This window comes from Leptodactylus fuscus, chromosome 3 (assembly GCF_031893055.1).
Source record: "Leptodactylus fuscus isolate aLepFus1 chromosome 3, aLepFus1.hap2, whole genome shotgun sequence".
Taxonomy (NCBI): Eukaryota; Metazoa; Chordata; class Amphibia; order Anura; family Leptodactylidae; genus Leptodactylus; species Leptodactylus fuscus.
Window position 1 is genome coordinate 71,240,758 of NC_134267.1, and position 13,433 is coordinate 71,254,190.

The following is a 13,433-nucleotide window of genomic DNA, read 5'->3' on the forward strand; positions in this document are numbered from 1 at the left end:
TTCAAGGCCACCTACCTTAATATCTATGGTGTGTAGTGGTAGTAACAGTGTATTAGTAATACATTATTATTGCTAGTACAGTGAGTAGTACTTATGTAATACTATTAGTGACAGAGCAGCTATACCAGAGAAATTAAAGCTGACGTTTCATGGGAAAAAAATGGAAATGCTAAGTTTAACAAATCACACTGCCATCCTGGAACACATGTCAGCAAGTAGCATAAGGAAGTATCCACTTGTTCCTTTTATGAAATGCAAAATAATACATATGTATGGTCCATATGCTTATGCCAGGCTAAGTAATGGAAACAGTTAACGTAATTTTCACTTAATTTATTAACGGAGTTATCCAGCTTCCAAAAATGATCTGCAAATACATCCACAGCAGTGAAAAATACTCACTGTACCCTTGTGCACCCTTTTGCTTGGCTGAATCTGCATACTACATTCCCCATGATTCATCTGCCTGCACTCACTCCCTATGTAACACTGCCTTCTCCAGTTTCTCCTGCAATGGAATCACATTAATAAATCACTCCTACACCTGAGGTCACATGCTGCAGTGATGTTTTGTTTGCATACTACTTTTTCTCCAACCCCTCCTGTGAGCAGCAAACACAGAAAGTTATAGCAGGCAGATGAATCATGGGAAATGTAGTTTGTGCACAGATTCACTGCATGTTAATAACAGTAATCCAAGGAGCAGCAAGTAAATAATGCTAAGCAAAGGCTGCACAAGGGAGCAGTGAGTATTTAGCACTGATGTGGATGTATTTGCAGATAATTTTTGAAACCTGGATATTCCCTTTAAATGTTGCACCATTTTCTGCTATTACGCATAATAATTTGGCCTAAAGTAACTCTTCTTTGGGGATGACACCCAAGGTGCAAATTTTACAGCTTAAATGTTACACACAATTATATGCCAAGACCTAGCTCCCACTTAATGAATGTAGAAGATGAGTTTTTCAGTCTTTTATTGTAAGTCTAGCAAAGTTGTGCCTACTCTACTCCTTATGGGAGTGACATCACTGATTAAGGCTACGGCCCATTTAGCGAGCCACAGCCAAAAGGTGCTGTGGAGAAGACTGTGGTGGAATTGCAAGTTTTCCTCTGTGGACTTTCTGCCTCTACTATACCTAATTGGTAAACGTCAGCGTTTCTGTAGGTATAATTGACATGCAGCTTGGGGCCCTGGCCTAATAAATGTAACAGTGTAAAACTTGCAGTTCTGTCAGACTTAATGTTGAAGGCTATATTGTCCTTTGTTATTTCAGTAGCAGACTTCAAAGGGATTACAACCATTCACATCTATGGAGGACAAATCTGTTTCATGATCTAGCAATATCTAATCAATTCTGTTCAATCATTTGTTCTGCCTAGTCGATCATACATGTATCTTCATAGAGGGTGATAACAACTGCAAGACAAAGATTTAACATCTTAAAATCTTGCTCTCCCCATTCACATTTCATTGATGGATGCAGTATTAGGGGATAAGAGTTTCTCACCCAGGTCTACAAATAGCAGCATTCTCTGGTGGACAAAGATTGTCCATGTATTACACAGATTGTCCGTGTATTACAGTCCATGTATTACACAGACTTTCCATGTATTACACAGATTGTCCATGTATTACACAGATTGTCCATGTAATAAAGTCCATGTATTACACAGATTGTAGATGTATTACACAGATTGTCCATGTATTAAACAGACAGTCCATCAGTTAATTTGTCTTGTGGTGTTCTACAGGGGAACTAGGTCATCTGGTTATGGGACCTACCAAACCTCTTCCCCTGGCAATCAGGTGACTGTAGAGAGAAATGTTATGTGTGTAGGAATTATCCAAATGTAACAACCTGCCTAACATAGATATTCAGTAAGAGCATGAGCTTTGGCATAACAGGCGCCAAAAACCTAAATATTGTATCTGTGGTTTCCCACTGGAGTTCCTTGTGTTACGGAAGGAAAGAAGAGAGGTGTTCTGTGACAGATTCTCTATAAAACATTACCACTTCATCACCAAACATTCTGACTAAGAATACTTGGCGAGTACATGACATTATCTTTGCGAAACACAACATTGGCACAGACATGACTGGTAGATGATTTATGAATGAAAACAGTATCCATTACAGAGACTCACAACTCAGAAGCAAACAAACACGTGTACCATACTATTATTCCTGTGAGCATTCCAAGACGGCTTCATTCTGACAGCTGCGCTGGTTGAAGTTACACTCATTGAATCAAAGAAATTTGCATGGGAGACTTGTGGGGGAGGGAAGGAGCACTCTTCATATGTTAAAATTACAGTTAGCAATAAATGGTCTTTCCTGCCAGCAGATATGTTAACAGAGTCAAGAAACTCATGCAGATCTTTAAAAAAAATATATATATATTTTTTTTTTTATTTTGATACTGAGCCCCATATAGGGCGCACAATGTATATTTTTCCCTATCAGTATGTCTTTGGAGTATGGGAGGAAATCCACACAAACTAGGCGGTTACCCAGTGGCGTAACTACCGCCATAGCAGCAGAGGCAGCTGCCACAGTGCCCGGGACATTAGGGGCCCAGCGACAGCTGCTACTGCTGCGTTTTTTTTTTTTAATAGGCCGTTTTTTTTTAATATGAGTTACTCCAGCCGGTAATGGGCCCTATATACTTACCGATCCTGGCAGGGGCCGGGATCGGTAAGTGACGGCACGGGCCCCACAAACACTATTATACTCGGGGGGTCTTTTTGGACCCCCAAGTATAACGATCGGATGCCGGGGAGAGGTAAGATAACATAAAAAACTGTGTTACTTACCTCTCCAGGCAGGCTTCGACCTACTTGTGTGACGTCATATGATCCGCGACGCAGGACCCTGGTCACATGACGTCCCGGAAGATGGCCGACAGCGACGGAGAATGCAGGGGAGTCGGGAAATAGGTAAGTAGTTTGTTATGTTTGTATCCCTCTGGGTCTCTGATTATTATACTCTGAGGTCTTCAGTGTTGGTCAGGGGGCATGTCAAAAGTTCGCCACGGGGCCCCACCATTCCTAGTTATGCCACTGCGGTTGCCGTTTGATCACTGGGTAGTCCCTGAGGGGGTGAGATTGCAAGTATTTGTGGGCGAACTTCCCAGGATTTGTACGGTCCACTATGGGACATTCCACTATGTTGAGGAGCCACTATGGGACAATATGCTATGTGGAGGGCTGCTATAGGACATTATTCTGTATGTAGGCCACTATGACATATTATACTGTATGGAGACTACTATGAGACACTATACTGTGTGAATTGGCCACTGTGGGATGTTATACTGTGTGAAGAGGCCACTATAAAACAGTGGTGGAACCCGTAGGGGTTATGAAACTGTGCGGGAAAGCTGGAGTGGGACATAAAACTGTGGAGGAAACTGAAGGGGGACATGAAACTCTGGGGGAACCTAGGTGTAACCAAGAGGGAGACATGAAACTCTGAGGGGAACCAGGAGGGGATCATTATAATGTAGGCTCACTGGTAGAAGGACTTTATACTGTGGGGGTAACTGGAGAGGAACATTGTACCCTTTTCCTGACATCCACCATAATAGTACAGCAGATGTTGGGTATACAGCGGACTGCCATCATAGACGACCCGGCACCTCGGTCAAAGCTGACAAAGGCACCATTTTGTGAGCTTCAGAGCCAGTGTCACATTGGCATTTTACCTGTTACATTAAGTATGCACTTGAATGAAAAAAAAACAACAACACATTGCTTCTTAGGAAGAGTAACTCCTTAAGGCTAAAGGTCCACATAGTGTCCCACAGTAAAAAAGTGCTGAGGGAAAAGACATGGCAGTAACGCTTTGCGGTTTTTCCTGCATCGTTTATCACAGAAATTCTGCAGAGGTTTCCACTGTGGACTTACTGCTTCAATTATACCTATAGGGAAACCGTCAGTGTTTCTGTAGATACCATTGACATGCAACGGCAAAGGTTTTAGAAATTGCAGCATGTCCACTGCGCATTATTTCTCTGCAAATTGAGGATGGGATTCGTTAGAATGTAAAATGCTGCGTTTTTTTTTCCACGGCATTTACGCTGAAGGTAAACTGCGGAGTTTATACCCCAGCCTAAAGGTGCTTTAATATGCACATCCTTTCTTTTGGGAAATAAAAAAAAAAACATTTAGCTTTAGTATTCATGGCTTTTTCAGACCTGGGAGTGTGAATGTGGAGAAATTGTGAAACTTAGCATATCTATAATAGTCTCTGTAAAGTGTTATTAGTATAAAGGAGGGTATCGTACAAAGGTGGGTATTGGATGTGTGACTCCATAGCAATCCCTATCTAAAACTGTGAAACTCTTGATGTTTACTAAGAAGAGCAACCGACTGAAGCAAACACTGGGCAAGAAATCTTGGGAATGTGATACTACAGGACATATTGTATATGTCACTAGAAAAAGCCCGGTTTGGCTAATACCTTTCAATGGGTAACAAGGACATTTTGCTGAGTGCATAGGAAATAAGATTGGTTGTTATGGGAATCTCCTTTAAATTGTCTATGTTGGGTGATAGTAGTACAGCAAGTGGAGAACAACTGGCCACATTCCCAGTATAGATCAGTATTTTATTGCTTTAGTTTCCAATCTCCATACAAAATGTTACAGGTTTGGTTCATAACATCGCTCCGAATACTTGCAGTGTCAATGCTGGCTACTTGAAAGAAAATAAATGGCGATGCTGGCTGTCAAGCGAAGGCACTTATGTGGCAGATTACAGAAATGTTAATCTGGGAATCTCTCCCTGCAGAACGATATTTAGTACAAACTTTTATGTTCTATTTCTACCACTACAGTATAATCTTTCGTATCATGCAATATTATTAAAAGGAGCAGCTATGCAATATGTGTAATGCAGTATAGTAATTGAACTCAATGGGAGCCGTTTTTGTCAGCGGATTTTGAGGCGGATTCCGCCTCAAAATCTACTGACGAAAAACTCTGTGTGAACAGCCCCTAACCTTAGTTGGATACGTTCTAGTGGAATCTGCATATCTTCCATTTGGGTGTCCTGTAAGACCTATTTTGAAATAAAACACCATTTTAAAAAAAATAAGGGCAAAATGGGATTGTATGAGGCAAAAGCCTCCTGAGTGTTGCTCCTTGTTACATATAGGGAACCTATGTGCAATGTACTGCAGTACTATGTATTGCAGTACATTGTACTGGGGATCGCAGATCCTAAGTTCAAATCCCCTGTGTGACAGTAAATAGTAAAAAAGATAAAAAAGTTTAAAATCAACAATAAAAAATATACAAACAATAAAAAGCAAAAAAAAAAACAAACATATTTACAATTAAACAACATAACGTAAATAAAAAATAAACAAACATAATAGGTATCCACATATGCATATAAGCCCCGACTATCCAAAAGTAGCTTTATTTATCTCGTACTGTGAATGCTGTATAAAATATATACTGCAAATAATGTGTTTTAGTCACATTGCATTCCCCAAAAATTAGCAATAAAAAGTGATCAAAAGTTAAAAAATACCAAACATTGGTACCAATAAAAAGTACATCTTGCTCCTCAAATAAAGAGCCCTTACATATCTCTGTCAACAAATCATTAAAAAAGTTATATTCATAAAGTGACTTTTTATTTGTAAAAATGATAAAACATGATAAAACCGTACATATACAGTGAGGAAAAGCTGAGATTATGAAAGATAATCTGTTTTCCCTTAGTCATAACAGCAGCACAAGTGGGGTATTCTGCCCCTGTGTGCTGGTAGGACAGATGGAATTTTTAATTCATTAACCAGCACAACCTGGCCCTATAAGAGGGCACAAGGACCTCCCACCTGCGTGTTAATACAAGAGTATATAATCTATACAACACACATAACAATAATTTACAAAAAGTAATAGGGAGGGAGCCTTGTGCTGCTGTTATGACTAAGGGAAAACAGATTATCTTTCATAATCTCAGCTTCCCTGTCGTCAAACAGCAGCACAAGTGGGGAGGTAGCAAGTAATCCCCCCACTCAGGGAGGATTTCCACGGCCCATAGAGGTCAGGATTGACTGCCCAAAGCCGTCGCGACAGACGCCCGGGAGTTTAGGCGGTAATGCCTTACAAAGGTGAGGGGAGAGGACCAAGAGGCGGCCGCACAGATGTGCTCTAATGGAACTGCTGACCTCTCCACCCAGGATGAAGACACCGCCCGGGTCGAATGCGCCGTTAGGCACTCAGGAGGGGACAAACTCCGAGTTGATAAGGCCATCTTGATGGCCCCCCTCACCCAACAGAAAATAGAGGCCTTTGAGGACTTCTGACCTCTAAACCTCCCGGCTAGATTGATCAGGAGGTGTTCTGACCTCCTAAAAGGCAGGGTCCGGTCGAGGTAGATCCGGAGACATCTGCCCAGGTCTAAGGAGTGCAGCCTAACTTCCTCCGGGAAGGAAGGCTCCGGTACAAAGGTTGGTAACGAAATGAGTTGGTTCAGGTTTGCCAAAGAGGGTACCTTGGGTATAAACCCTGGTAAAAACAGAGTTGAACCCTGTCACTGAAAAAGGAGGCATAAGGCTCCTCTGATGACAGGGCCTGGAGCTCCCCAACCCTTTTAGCTGAGGTTATCGTCAGCAAAAGCTTCTTTAAATGCTACCAGCTTTAAACCCACTTCCTCCAGTGGCTCAAACGGTGGGTCACATAAAGCACCAACACGATCCCAAGGTCTCATTGGGGAACAGTAGATACAAGAGAAGAGACCACACCGAGCGGATCCTCGTGTAATAAATTAACAAAATTGGACTAATATAGGTTGGGACAAATGCCCCCTCACCTGAAGAGGTTGTGTAATACCACAACACTCAAGGAACTCGTAGCACCCTAATTCAAGGGTCTAGGCAGCTGCTGTAGACGTCACTCAGACGTAAAGATGCAGAGAAACACATGGACCAGCCCCCTGGTAGGTTTCGGCCAAGAAGGAAAACAGCACTCGCCCGGTATAGGTAATAGGTCATCCTTTATTGATACACAACGCGTTTCGGGCCACACAGCCCTTTCTCAAGTGCATATATTTCTTCAAAACAAAACATATAAAACGGGGGGAACGGGGGCTGACACCGAAGGTCTAATTCTCGTTGCACCCCTAAGGAACCCTTTCACTAAGGGGTGTTGAGATAAACGCCTCCTCAGATAGGCGGACAAAGCGGCTACCTGTACCTTCAAGGTTGCTGGAGATAGCCCTTTGTCTAGGCCGTCCTGGAGGAGCTCCAGTATTGATTCCACAGAGGGGTCGGTCACTCCTATGCCATGCTCTGACCCCCAGGTTCTGCAGACATTCCAGACTCTGCGGTAGTTCCTATTTGTGGATTCCGCTCTGGTGCAGGAGATAGTTCTCAGGACGGCCTCTGACAGCCCGCTATGACTTAATAGGGACTGGTCAACCTTCAGGCTGTCAGGTTGAATCTCCTCAGAACCTGGCATCTCTGACCTCCTTGAGTGACCAGGTCTGGGAGAGGGGGAAGCCTCCAATATATGCCATGACTCATGCCTATGAGCTGGGCAAACCAAGTCCTCTTGGGCCAGAATGGCATTGTGGCAGTCGCCTGGACTTGGTCCTGTCTTATTTCCATCAGTACTCTGGTATGATGGGTATTGGAGGGAATATGTAAGCCAGCCTGAACCTCCATGGGATGGACAAGGCATCCACTGCCAAGGGATCGTTCTCCTGGTACAGAGAGCAGAACTTCTCCACCTTGGCGTTGAGCCATGTTCGTAGAGGCTACTATCAATTGTTGATGGGAGGCTTCGCCCATGAAGTCAGCAGCATAAACAGGGAGGACATTGAGGACGTTATGTCGTCCTTAGGGACCCTGGAATCAATAACCCGTTTTAGCTGGGCAAGACGGGGAGCATAAGCTATCCGCTACAGTAGTGGAGGCTATGGCCACAAAGGCCGAAGCTGAGGCCGCGGAAATAGCATTCTCTCAGGGTCCCACACACGTTGGTCCAGAAGGAACCTGGAACCATCATCCAGAGGGACCACCGTACCACGAGAGAGCTCCGCGACTACCAATCCATCTTAGGAGGTGGACCCAAAGGATCTAGCTGTGCTGAGGCTATGGGGTACAGGGTCTCGACCTCTGACAGTCCTCTGTTCAGAAATAGGGACTGGAATTAAAATGAGCTCTCTCAGCATGTTTCCACTCGGTCTCCATCAGCTTGGCCAAAGCTGCGTCCACTTGGAAAGGCGCCTGCCCCCCAGAGGTGGACGGGGAGGCTTCCCCATCAACATCCTTGGTCGCCTGACCGGATGGACTTCATCAGCCTTCTTTCCCCTAGGGAGTATAGGTCTGCTGGTACTGGAGCTTCGTCATCAGCTGAGATGGTCTGATCATTCACGCATAGATGCTCCAGAGATGGAAGGGATAATAAGTGCCCATCTGTGCGCAATTTCTTATGTTTTGGAGATATGGGATGTAGAACCCCTATATCCTTGAGACTCCTCCCTGAATTCTTTTACCTCAGGAGGAGGGCCTCAGCAGGAGCGGCAGCAGTATCAATGCAGATATAAAACCCCCATACGGGTTTTTTGGGTTTTTTTCCCCCTGAATGTCAGGCTAAAAAGAACTCTTCCTACCGTCAGGAAGAGGTATTTTGCAGACAGCGCAGCCATATACCTCCACTTGGAGGAAGACACCCGTCTTCTGTGGTCACCCGGAGGAGGGGTAGAGGACCTACGTGGAGCCCACTCAACTCTGGACCACAGGTAAACCAAGACCTTCTATTTTACGGGGCTGAGGCACTTCAGTGCTAATACACTTCTGTGAGAATACACAGGCACCCATTCTCACCACTTAGGGTGGTTAGAAATGCAATTTCCCAGATATGCCTGTAGCTACAGCCAGCTACAGGTACCCGACCTAGAGAAAAAACTAGGTAGCCCCACCGGAAACTAGTACGGTAGTGCTCCAGTGCAAACTGCCCCTTAAATAGGTCCAGGGCCGGAGGGGCGTGGCCTGCCGCTGCATCAGGCCCTCAAACTTAAAACATACCCTCGCCAGAGGATTTTAATAATGGTGGAAAAAGGAAAGAAAACCACCGCGCGCCACCAAGGGAGCTCACTATCAAGAATAGTCTTCCCTTGAGCACCTTCAGCATACCCCGCCTTGGGATGTGAGAGTTGCTGGAAATCAGTGATCCTCACTGACATAAGACTGGCTGCTGTTCACACTAGCTGCGATTTAAGGCAGTGGCAGCGGCTCAGCTTAACAGCCGAGCGAGACCACAGAGCCTGATGAGGGAAGAGAAACTCCCCTCACCCCAGCTGTGACTGCAGCCCAGGTAAGTGTGCACAGGCACTGACAAACACAACAGAAAAGGAGTTGACAGACTGCCATAGCAATAGACCTTTTAGTGCTTTAGCTTCTGCACTAAACACAGAGAACAGCTGAAAGCTGCCCACAATGTCTACAGCTGCAACTGTAGCCCAGGTAAGTGTGCACTGACACTGACAAACAACAGCAAGGGAGTTGACAGACTGCCCATAGCAATAGACATTTAGTGCTTTAGTTTCTGCACTAAACACAGAGAACAGCTGAAGGCTGCCCATAATGTCCACTGCTGCAACTGCAGCCTAGGTAAGTGTGCACAGGCACTGACAAACACAACATAACAGGAGTTGACAGAACAACCACAGTAATAGATATTAGTGCAAGCTGCACTAAAACAAAAGGAAAAACTCAAAGGGGATTTAGTTTACCTTACTGCTGGCAATGAATCAAACTGCAGCACTGAAAATATGACTGCAATATAAACCTCAATCTTTCTCTGAAAGAAAAAAGGAAATGGGGGCACTCGTCCACATTAGGGAGAGTGTTCGCCTACATAGGCAGTACGGAGACTTACAAGTCATTCCTGCTCCGCTAGGGATTATGGGTAAAAAATATGCAAATCTAGTCTCCTGGATGGAATTAGGAGAACAGAGTGCACTCTGTACACCACCCTATAGAGGGCAGCATCCTTAACATCATGAACGACTCAGTTATAAAGTCTTAATCCCTAGCGGAGCAGGAATGACTTGTAAGTCTCCGTACTGCCTATGTAGGCGAACACTCTCCCTAATGTGGACGAGTGCCCCCATATCCTGGTTTATAGTCTCTCACCATGCTAAATCAATATCCCTACACTATGCTGAGGATGGCCCAATAGGCCGAAACGGCGCTGTCCATAGTTGGGAATCTCTTCCTTTTGGGACAGAAATACTGATTTAGCAATTAAATCCACGTTATGATTAAAAGACTTTATAACTGAGTCGTTCATGATGTTAAGGATGCTGCCGTCTATAGGGTGGTGTACAGAGTGCACTCTGTTCTCCTAATTCCATCCAGGAGACTAGATTTGCATATTTTTTACCCATAATCCCTAGCGGAGCAGGAATGACTTGTAAGTCTCCGTACTGCCTATGTAGGCGAACACTCTCCCTAATGTGGATGAGTGCCCCCATATCCTGGTCTATAGTCTCTCACCATGCTAAATCAGTATCCCTACACTATGCTGAGGATGGCCCAATAAGCCGAAACAGCGCTGTCCATAGTTGGGAATCTGTTCCTTTTAGGACAGAAATACTGATTTAGCAATTAAATCCACATTATGATTAAAAGACTTTATAACTGAGTCATTCATGATGTTAAGGATGCTGCCCTCTATAGGGTGGTGTACAGAGTGCACTCTGTTCTCCTAATTCCATCCAGGAGACTAGATTTGCATATTTTTTACCCAGAAAAAAGGAAAGGAAGAGAAGATTTGCAAACACCTTCTTCCAAACCATACAGGAGACCACACAGGCCTCCTCCACCTGTCCCACCATCGCAGGACAGAAAAAAACACGCAGGTGGGAGGTCCTTGTGCCCTCTTATAGGGCCAGGTTGTGCTGGTTAATGAATTAAAAATGCCATCTGTCCTACCAGCAGACAGGGGCAGAATACCCCACTTGTGCTGCTGTTTGACGACAGGGAATAGGTATTTGATACACTGGCGATTTTGCAAGTTTTCCCATCTACCAAGGTCTGTAATTTTTATCGTAGGTACAATTCAACAGTGAAAGACAGAATCTAAAAAAAATCCAGAAAATCACATTGTATGATTCCTAACTAATTAGTGTACATTTTATTGCTTGAAAGAAGTATTTGATACAATAGAAAAACAGAACTTAATATTAAAGAAATCTTTGTTTGCAATTACAGCGGTCAGACATTTCCTGTAGTTCTTGACCAAGTTTGTACACACCGCAGCAGGGATTTTGGCCCATTCCCCCATACAGATCTTCTCCAGATCTTTCAGGTTTTGGTGCTGTCGCTGGGCTACATTAAGTTTCAGCTTCCTCCAAAGAATTTTGATTGGGTTCAGGCCTGGAGACTCAATGAGCGCTGTATACACTGCTATGGGCGCCGCCATAATGCGGCCGCCCTCTGACCCGGCAGTCAAGTGATCCACCGTTGTCAGTGTCTTACAAGAGCTGCTGGGTCCTACAGGATCCAGATCAGCTTTGTATACTGTGTATACAGCGTGCAGGAGGCTGTATTCCTCTTGCAACTGGGGCTAATGTACCATCCCCAGTTATAGGAGGAATCAGCCTCCAATACAAAAAAAAACAGTGATCAGATGTCCCCAAAGGTCTCTTTAAAACACATTTGAAAATAAAATCAACATAAAAATAAAGCAGGAAGAAATAGAAAAAAGCTCCGCAACTCTCCGAAGTTTTCTTTTAATTAAAAAATTAGCTTTTATTCCATATTACAGTAAAAAAGGGGACATACAAAAGAAAAGAAAAGACAAGAAATAAAAAACGCCAACGCGTTTCAGAACCTACTGTTCCTTAGTCGTGCCATGACTAAGTATACAGTATACAGTATACATCTGTCAGCTGTGGCGGCCGCCCGGGAGTCGGGTTAGTTAAATACCCACAAACTATTGTCCCGAGGGCCGCAGTTGGCCCCAAGGCCTCGAGTTTGAGACCCCTGGTGTAGATAATTGGCACCACCAGTTGGTACAGAGTAGGGTCCCAAACATTAGACAGTACTCTGGAAATAGACTCTGTACACACGTAAATTTGACGCAAAAGGGTGTATTTTTATTTACTCAAAGTACAATATGTAGAACACTTTACATATTGTACATTCTGGATCCCTTTTGCTGAGGCCACGGTTTGGCCTTAGTGGTGATGTGACTGCTAAGACTAATCAGCCGCCTCAGTGGCCTCAGGAAGTGAAATGAGGATGTCACAGGTAGTGACATCTCTAGTTCCATTCTTAAGGTTGGTGACTGGTCTCAGCTGTCACATTGGGTGGATACTTCCGCTTAAAGACAACAACGGAGCTGCAGAGGGAGCGCCAAGAGGGAAAAATACCTTCCAATACTATTAATACAGCAATTACTGTTATGTTGTTTTTTGCTCTCATCATGTTCTTTTCAAATTTGTTTCCCAGTGGTGGAATGTTGCAGAATGTTTAGTTGGACATTTTTTTATGCGTACCATCCTCTGTCCAATGGTAAGCATGGTCCAATGAGTGAGCAAACCATGTCTTGGGGAACTATTTACATCACTTCCTCAACCTTTGACATGATGATTGAATGTTTTTGCTTCCCTGGGATGACTTCTCTTATGACAACCACTTTGGTGAGTCTACTAGTAATCCTCCATTCTCCATAGTATATGGATAAAATCCATACATTGTTCTTCCTGCTTCCGTGTTGCTTGCTACAAACTCTACTCTTATGAACTTCCTTTCCAAAATAATTGAAAGATTAAAGCATCCCTGGTCCAGGCAGATGCCCAAATGAAGTAAAATGCTGACCAGAGGTATAGCTTATTGTCCTCGGAGATAAAGTCTAGTTATTCCTCAAGTATATCTGCATGAAGTTACCGTCTCATAAATTTGCTCCTGGTTTCATAGGTTTGTACAAGATCTCACAACTGATTTACCTGGTTGCAAACTCTGGGTACCTCTCACTTGTATTTCTAAAACCTCTCAATTGCTCCTCCACTGGTCCTCAAATACTTCTCCAAGACTTCAGTCATTCCTTCACTCATTGGATATGAAGAGGAGCTTGAAATCAAAGACATATTTCTACTTTCTTCTGACCCCACAGTACTGTTCTACGTTTTATAATGACTGTGATACAAAATGGCATTATTATATCTTGTGCACTTATAAACAAGGAAAAACAAGGACAAACAAGGAAAAAATACAGAAAGAGCAAAATCTGTTAAAGTATATTAAAACATTTATTACTGTCGCAAATGTTGCCATAAAAATAAAAGTTTGAAAGTTGAGATCCACTTTAAGTGGGATTCTCCTGTATTAGTTAGAAGGCATTCTGGGTATGGTGACACTTAGGAGATATATTCTCAGTTGGATTAGAGCCAGCATAAAAAT